Consider the following 8,763-nt stretch of genomic DNA (forward strand, 5'->3'; position numbering starts at 1 on the left):
TCTTTTTAAAAGGATAGCGGTTTTAATAACTCTAACATTTATTTGGGAATAATGAATCTAACAAGATGGGTAATTCTCTGAATATGCAAACATGGTTATCTTCATATTCATTTTCACATTTCTTTTCAAATGAATGAATTATTCTCTGATCAGTTTAATTATTATATTTCAATCTTGAGAGAATATTATCCATTTTCCACTCAGATCAGAACTAAGTTATTCAATTCCCATGCAGAAAATAACTAGGTTTCTGAATATTCTGGAGAATGCACCAGAGCAAATATTAGGAAGCATATTGAATTTCCAATCCTTTTCCATTTTCTCTACTCTGAGGGAAAAACCTCCGGATATAAATAGTCTGCAGACCTACGATTTTAGTCATTTAAATTTGTAGCTCTTTATAGACCTAGAAGGTGTTTCTTTGTACCATAGGAGGGACTTCTGTTTTCCATCATTTATCTTATAACTTAAAAAAGAAAACAAATACATGTATGTCAAAATAACTGACCAATGCTCTTCAAAATTGTCAAGATAATGGAAGATATAGAACAAAAAGAGGAACAGTGACATATTGAATCAGTTGAAGCTCAAGATGAAAAAAGTCAAAAAGTTAAAACTTGAGAACTTGGTATAGAGAACAACAAACTGATGGTTATCAGAGGAGAGGTGGGGTGATGGCTGAAATAGGTGATGGCGATTAAGGAGTACACTTGTCATGATGAGTGCTGGGTCATGATGAGCACTGGGAATTGTTGAATCACTATATTGTACACCTGAAACTAATATAACATTGTATGTTAACTACAATGGGACTAAAACAAAAAACATAATTAAAAAACTTGAGAGTTTAGTTAGAACTTTGTAAAATTGAAGGAAGTTCTACAGTTTATTAATTATATTGTTCCAATGTTAATTTCCTGGTTTTGACAATTTTACTATTGTGATCTAATTATTACATAAGATCTTCATCTTAGAAGAAGTTGGATGAAGGAAATATAGGACTTCTGTATGATTTTATCATTTTTCTGTAAGTCTAAAATTCTTTTGAAGTAAAAAGGAAAATAACAGTAGCAACAACAACAAGAACAACTAAAACCTCTCAAACAACAAGAACAACTAAAACCTCTCAAAGTTCCAGGGTTTAGAATCAGAGATGATTTTCCCAAAAATTATTTTAGGAATTAATTCACTTTGTTTAAGCTAATTCCATTCTAATAATACAAAATGGATAACACTTAAAAAAATATATTAATGGGGTGCCTGGTGGCTCAGGCAGTTAAGCATCTGACTCTTGATTTTTGGCTCAGGTCATGATCTCAGGGTCGTGAGATCATGCCCCATGTTAGGCTCCACATTCAGCATGGAGTCGGCTTGTCCCTTTCCCTCTGTTCCTCCCCCACCCTGCTCTCTCTCAAATAAAACAAATATATATATATATAATTTATTTACTTTTATTTATTTATTATATATATTTTATATGTATATAAGTATATACATATATATTTTATATATTTATATGTGTATATTTTTTGTGTATATATATTCATATATATATATATTCACATCACAGAACTCATCTTAATCGTACCTACCAGAAAATACATAATAGTTGTCTCTGCAATAACTGATATTAATCACAGAACTAATCAAAACAGACCACAGTCCAATGATAGAATGTAGTTACAAGCATGACATTAGTCTCTGAGGAAAAGAGAATCCCACCTTTTCTCTTTTTATTATTATGTTTTTTTAATGAGCTTTATGTTTCCTCCTTTGTCTCTCTGTATCTATCTCTCTTATTAATATAATTCACAGTTACTTATGCTGTATCTATCTCTCTTATTAATATAATTCACAGTTACTTATTCTGGGGCATTCTTCAGTAATGACAGAAACAATCACCACTTGTTTCTTTGTCTTAACTAACCCATCATCTATTGTATCTTCTCTTCTTTTTCCTTATATTCCAAGCATTTATTATTGCTCTTATAAGAATCGTTGAAACAAAATATATGTACTAGTATGATTGCTAATATCAGCTGCAAACTAAAAATACAAAACATATTAAATCAACCAGTTGAGTTGGAGTTTGAGTAATAAAAGCAATCTAAAAGTCTCACTTCAATATTAGGGATAAGGAAATCATTGAATTGGGCTTTTAGTTAGTATTTCATTTTGATACAAAAATAACATTAATGTCATGCAAAACTTTTAAATGAAATATTAACAGTCAAAATCATCAACAAATAAAGTAATACAAAATAATCACATAAAGTTAATTATAAAATTGCAAGAATGTTCATCATTTCAACTGTTAACAGATCAACAAAGGTCACTACATTAACAAATTAAGTGAAGAAAATCATATGGTTATATCTTTAAATACTGAAAAGATACTTAATAGCATTCCACAACCAATTCTTAGCATGACTCTTAATAAAACAGGAATAGTAATTATGAAAAATACTATTCATGAAAAGCCAACATCAAATATTACTTTATTTGTAGATTAGTGAAGTCAATGAGATTGGCAACCATGCCAATAAGACTTGTCTTAGAAGTTTTATTCAATATAATAAGAGACTAAAATAATTAGTGTAAATATTAGAAAACAAGAAACATTTTTTTGTTTGTGGTTAACTTAATTATTGATCTAGAAAACCTGTGAAATTCCACTTAAAAAAAACTATCAAAATGGATGATAAAATTTAGGAAGACTTCTGTGTATAGGATAAACAAAAAGCAAAAGTTTTTTTTTCTTCACTATCTCTCCTAATTTATAAGTGAGTAATCCATCCTATTTTAAATGTTAACAAAATAATAAAATATCAAGAGATAAATGTAATAAGAATATATAAAGAATCTTTTTTTGATGCACTATCTTATTCAAATACCAGTGTGATTACACATGGTCCAAGAACACTCAAATAATAAACCAAATATAAACAGATATTAAAGGTTGGTCTTCAAACATTATAGCCAACGATGCCATGCTTGCTTATGATCTTGCCAGCATAAAACCACAGCCACACCTCAGTGGCCACCAAACCATTCAGCAGAGCTTCCTTAATTGTGAGCCCTTTGAGGCTACTGGTTTGAGGATACTTTACTATTTTTTTCAAGCTCTGAATAGTTGTAAGGATCTCAGGAGGGGTTGAAGGAACCAGCTCAACCTTTGCATAGTGTCAAAATGCAGCCAATCAAGGCTTCAAGTAAGTCCCAGCAGCATTCACCAGGATGGGGGCCTTCTCCCTGTGGTTACAGACAAACTGGGCCATGGTTCCAAAATGTAAAGTCTAAAAAAATCTTTAAATTGTATAGAACGGGGCTAATGCTTTAGGAATAGTGGAGTAAGGACCTCTGAGAGTCAGCTCTTCCACAAAAACAATAAAAAAGTGATAAAAATTGTTAAAATAATCTTCTCCCAAACTCTGGAAATTAACCAGATGTTTATAACCATCCAAGGAGCATTTATCAAGAAAAATGGTTAAAATCTTGGAAGTAACAGTAGGTTTTGCTTACCCTATACCCATTTTCTTCTCCTCAGCTCCATGGATCCTTGAAATCCTGCAGTCTAATAACTATAATGCATTAACACCAGCTGCTGAACAGCACTAGAGGGGGAAAATCAGGTTTGGAGCACGCTAAAACTTCACCCTACAGAATTCTTATTATTAGACTCATTTATGACAGTTACTTAGAAACCCCACTCTCAGGGAATATTTTTGCTTGACCTGACTCTAAGCTTACTGGGAACAGCCTTTCCCCTGGGGCATCAAAACAATCAAAAACAATAGTGACAATGGTTTAATTGCTTCCTGAGGCAGTGATAACAGTTGGAGCAAACAAGATTATGACTAAAAACTTAAAAGGAAAAGTTGGTAAGTGAGATATCTATTGTGGGCTTTGAAGACATCCCACATATTCCTGGAAATTGAGAACACCAAGTGCATGTACACCCTATGTGCATGTTCAGGAAGATCTGAGAGGCCCTACTGTCTCATCTCTGGTGGACCTATAGAAGCTCTATATAACAACCAGTGAAGGCTAAGGCAGAGTTGGCAATTGCTTGCCAGAATGTTGGCACCAAGCTTCAACACGCACACAGAAGGCTAGAAAATGTTTTGGTTAAAGGTATTTAAGGAAACCTCTCCAATCATTCACTGACAGCTACCCTAACCAAGCAGAGACTTCAGTGGCCACGTAGAATAGAGAGTTTAGAGATGTAGTCCAGGAAAGTCACTAAAAAAACAACAACAAAAACAAATTCTGAGTAAAAGAAGTCAATTCTGATTTCTGGAATTGCCACATTGTATTATATAAAGGTCCAGTTTGCACCAAGATTATGAAACATGCACAGAAACAAAAATGAATGGTCCATACACAGTAAAATAAGCAGTCAATAGAAAGTTCCACTGAAAAAGCCCAGACATTTCATTTAATAGACAAAGACTAAATCAGCTATTATAAATTCGTTCAAAGAACTAAAGGAAATCATGTCTAAAAATAAAGTATGAGAACAATATCTCAATAGAGACTACAGATAAAGATATAAAAGTCATTAAAAAATCTGAAGCTGAGAAGTACAATAATTGAAATAAAAATTCACTAAAGGAACTCCACAGCAGATTTGAACTGACAAATGAAAGAACCAATAATCTTGAGGATAGGCTATTATGACTATCCATTCCAATGAATAGAAAGAAAATAAGAATTAAGGAAAGTAAACAGAGCCTCAGAAACTTGTGAGGCACCACAAAGAATATCAACATATACATAGTAGGAGTACCAAACAGGGAGAAAAGAGACAAATGAGCCCAAAGAATATTTTTAAAAATAATGGATGAAAGTTTTCCAAGTTTGATGAAAAACATTAAGTTACACATCTAAAAATCTCAAAATTTCCAAGTAAGATAAACTCAAAGAGATCCACACTATGCACACCATACTCAAAATTCAGAACCAGATAAAAAGAAAGAATATAAAACACAGCAAGAGTGAAGTAAATCATCACATAAAAGAAAACCTTAATAAGATCTATAGCCAGAGGGCTGTAGGATGACATATTTAAAGTGCTAAAAGAAAGACTGTTGACCAAGAATTCCATACTTTGCAAAACTATATCTCAAAAATAAAGGAGAAATTAACATATCACCCAAATAAACAAAAACAGAGAATTTTTTTGCCAGAAGATAGAGTCTTGGGGATAAAATAAAAAGACACTATACAGTAATTCTAATCAATCAATCAATCCATCAATAGCACTAGTAATGGTAAGTATATAGTAAAATATAAACTATGATATTAAATGCTTTATTGGTTTATAATTATTTCTTTCCTATCTGATTTTTTGGTTTATAATTATTTCTTTCCTATCTAATTTTTTAAAACTACATAAAACAATAATTAAACTGAGTTGATATTAGGATCTAACTCATGAGAACCAGCACATGGGAACTGAGATATACAGGATCAATGTGTATATACAATTGAAATTAAGATGGCATTACACTGAAGTACATGTTTTTAAGTTAAGATGTTAATCGTAATCCTCTGGGAAACTGCTAAAGAAATAACTCAAATTTTTATTAAAATTACAAAAGTATTAAATAATATACTAGAAAATACACATTTACAACAAAGTAAGGAATAAAGAAATAGAAAGAAAAAACACGAGACATATAAAAAATAACAAAATGGCAGACACAAATTCTTAATTATCAGAACTTAGATTAAATATAAATGTATTAAACATCCCAATAAAAAAGCAGAGATCCACAAGAGGGATAAAAATTTAAAAACATAATGGGAGGAAATATCTGCAAATCATATATCTCATAAGAGTTTAGTATCCAGAATGTATAACAAAATATATTAACTCAACAATAAAAAGTACACAATCTAATTTTTTATAAAGACCAAGTTTTCAAATATGCATTTCTCCAAAGAATGTACATATAAATGGTAATTAAGAAAATGAACAGATGCTCAACATCATTAGCTATCAGAGCAGTGCTAATGAAAATCACCATATTTTACAACTTCATATACACTAGGGTGGCAGATAAATAGAACAGACAATAATAAGAGTTGATAAAACGTTGATGGTGGGAATATAAAATGTTGTAGCCTCTATGGAAAACAGTTTGGCAGGTCGTCAAAAATTTAAACATAGTTACCTTATGCCTTGGCACTTCCACTCTTAGGTATGTACCCAATGGAAATGAAAACAAATGTCCACACAAAGACCTGTACATGAATGTTTATAGCAGAATTGTTAATAATGGCCCCAAAATGGGATCAATTTAAATGTCCATCAACTGAACACTGGACAAATAATGTATGGTATATCCCTAAAATGTAATACTATTCAGCAATAAAAAGAAATGGAGTACCGGTACGTGTTACAATATAGATGGATTTTGAAAACATTACACTAAGTGGAAGAAGCCAGTCTCAAAATACAACATATTATGTGATTCAATTTACATAAAATGTCCAGAACAGGCAAATCCATAGTGACAGAAATTTGATTAGTGGTTGGGAAGGACGAGGAGGGAGAAATGAGAAAAGATGGCTAAATGGGTATGTAGATTCTTTTTGTAGTGATAAAAATATTTTTGTAATTAATGGCTATGGTTGCATATTCTTATGAATGTACTAAAACCTCTGAATTAAACACTTTTTTAAAAAAAGATTTTATTTATTTATTTGAGAGAGAGTGAGAGAAAGAGAGCACGAGGAGGGGGGGGGGAGGCAGAGAGACAGAGGGAGAAGCAGACTCCCCACTGAGCAGGAAACCTGATATGGGGTTGATCCCAGGACCCTGAGATCAAAACCTGAGCCGAAGGCAGAGCCGAAGGCAGACATTTAATCGACTAAGCCACCCAGGTGACCCCCCCATTTTTTAAATCTATATTTGTGCATTTTATTTAAAAATAAGTAATACACTTAGAGCCATTGAAAAAAGATATCTTAATTAGCTTATCCATACTCTGAATTTACAAAAGAAACTTCTTGCACCACAAAAATTAGCATTTGGATTAATTACATTAATTGATAATATAACTAAATTTTAAAATACCTGAAGTTCAAACAATCTGGTCCAGGGCTTACCAGCTGGGGGATGGGGAGTCGAGAGAGTGAGTTGAACCTATATATTGACCTGGATGGAGGTAAAAATTATACATTAAAAAAATAAAATTTCAGAGTAATGTGAATCATATATTCACTGTTGGACTAAAATAAAACAAAAAATAACTTCTGTGCTTGTATGTGTGTGAGAGGCAAAGACAGAGGCAGAGAAACAGAGAGAAAGAGAAAAGAAAGAATAAGCAGTTAGAAGGGTACGAATGGGCACACATCAAATTGTTACCACTGGTTACTTCAGGAGGATGGAATTAGAGGGTGAGGAAGAAAAAGATATAACACATGTACATGGAAATAAAATTTTAAATGTAATGGAAGGCTGTAAATAAATTTTTTTTAAAAAGCCACCGTATTCTTATATTATTAGCCTTACTACTTAGTAGTCATTTCATTTGTTTCATTTCATTATCACAGTAACTTTAAGTAATATGCTTATACCTCAATTTATTTAAATATGAAGAATTGAGCTCAGAGGAATTTTTCTCCAATCTTTCAAATATATGTTAGATACATTTGTTTCTATAATTCTTCTATTGATTATCTTTATAAAACCTTATTTCTCCATTTGTTGATTTTAAATTATAGCCATTAACTCCCCCACTAAGTCAGAGAGAAAATATAATCTTCCCCTTTGCATCTGAACTTGAGTTAACATGACCTTTTTCTTTTTACTTTGACAAGATTTATAACATAAATACTATACTTTAAATATAATTAAAATATCCATCTTCATAAGTTTTTAAGGTTATATAAATATGTATTTAATACTTTTTAATATTATAATTGTGTAAATATTTTCACTGTAGAGCCAAGTAGCATGACTAGACCTACAAAAAACGAAAGATGCTTCAAGTATCAAAGTCTAATGTATTCTTCTACTTTACACTCCATTTAATCCTCGAAATCATACCACATTTTAGATTGCTTCATATTTGGATCATTACATCCTTACAGAGCTTCTTGTTTTTCCTGGCATAACAAGTCAGGGTTTTTTTTTTCCTATCTGGTTGTTGACATAAGAAATGTATGCCTTATTTGCCTATGACTAAGATCATCCAGCTTCCTAAATCATACTATTCTAAGACCTCATTACCCATGTTTTAAAAAATTGTAGTTAAAGTGAAAATTTCATAGTTATGAAAATAGTGGAAAGTAAATGTTTTATTGAGAGCTTGCCTGGAAAAAATTAAAATATACATTTACTCAATCTTATATTTAATAACATTTATGTTTTAATTAAAACTATAGATTAATATCTTAGAAATAAACAATTAATGAAAGAAGTATTGATTTTTGGGGGGAATTAGAGATCAATTTTTCCAACCAAATTATAAGATAATATTCTACTATATTTCTTATTTTGCATTTAATTTCACTGCATGAAAATAAAGAAGGTAATTTTTGAAAAACTATTTGAAGGCTTCATTTGCTTTCTAGAGGATTCCCCTAACATTTTGATATATAAATTATCTTCTTGTGAAACATTTATCACGTCATATTTATCAGTTTTTCTCTTCCTTCAATTTTTAACTGATTTAATTCTACTAGATATTCTATTAGATATTCATTTACCAATGGCTCTGTTCTTTGATTCTTACTGTTTGCCAATAAAAC

The 8,763-nt window shown here is 31.2% G+C and overlaps 1 pseudogene; it reads right to left on the minus strand.

The window, feature by feature from the left end:
* Positions 1-2,966: 2,966 nt before the first annotated feature.
* On the minus strand, positions 2,967-3,278 carry LOC123797285 (ATP synthase F(0) complex subunit g, mitochondrial pseudogene; annotated as a pseudogene).
* Positions 3,279-8,763: the final 5,485 nt, after the last annotated feature.

This window comes from Ursus americanus, chromosome X, assembly GCF_024610735.1.
Source record: "Ursus americanus isolate L20-20 chromosome X, mUrsAme1.1.p, whole genome shotgun sequence".
NCBI classification, from domain to species: domain Eukaryota; kingdom Metazoa; phylum Chordata; class Mammalia; order Carnivora; family Ursidae; genus Ursus; species Ursus americanus.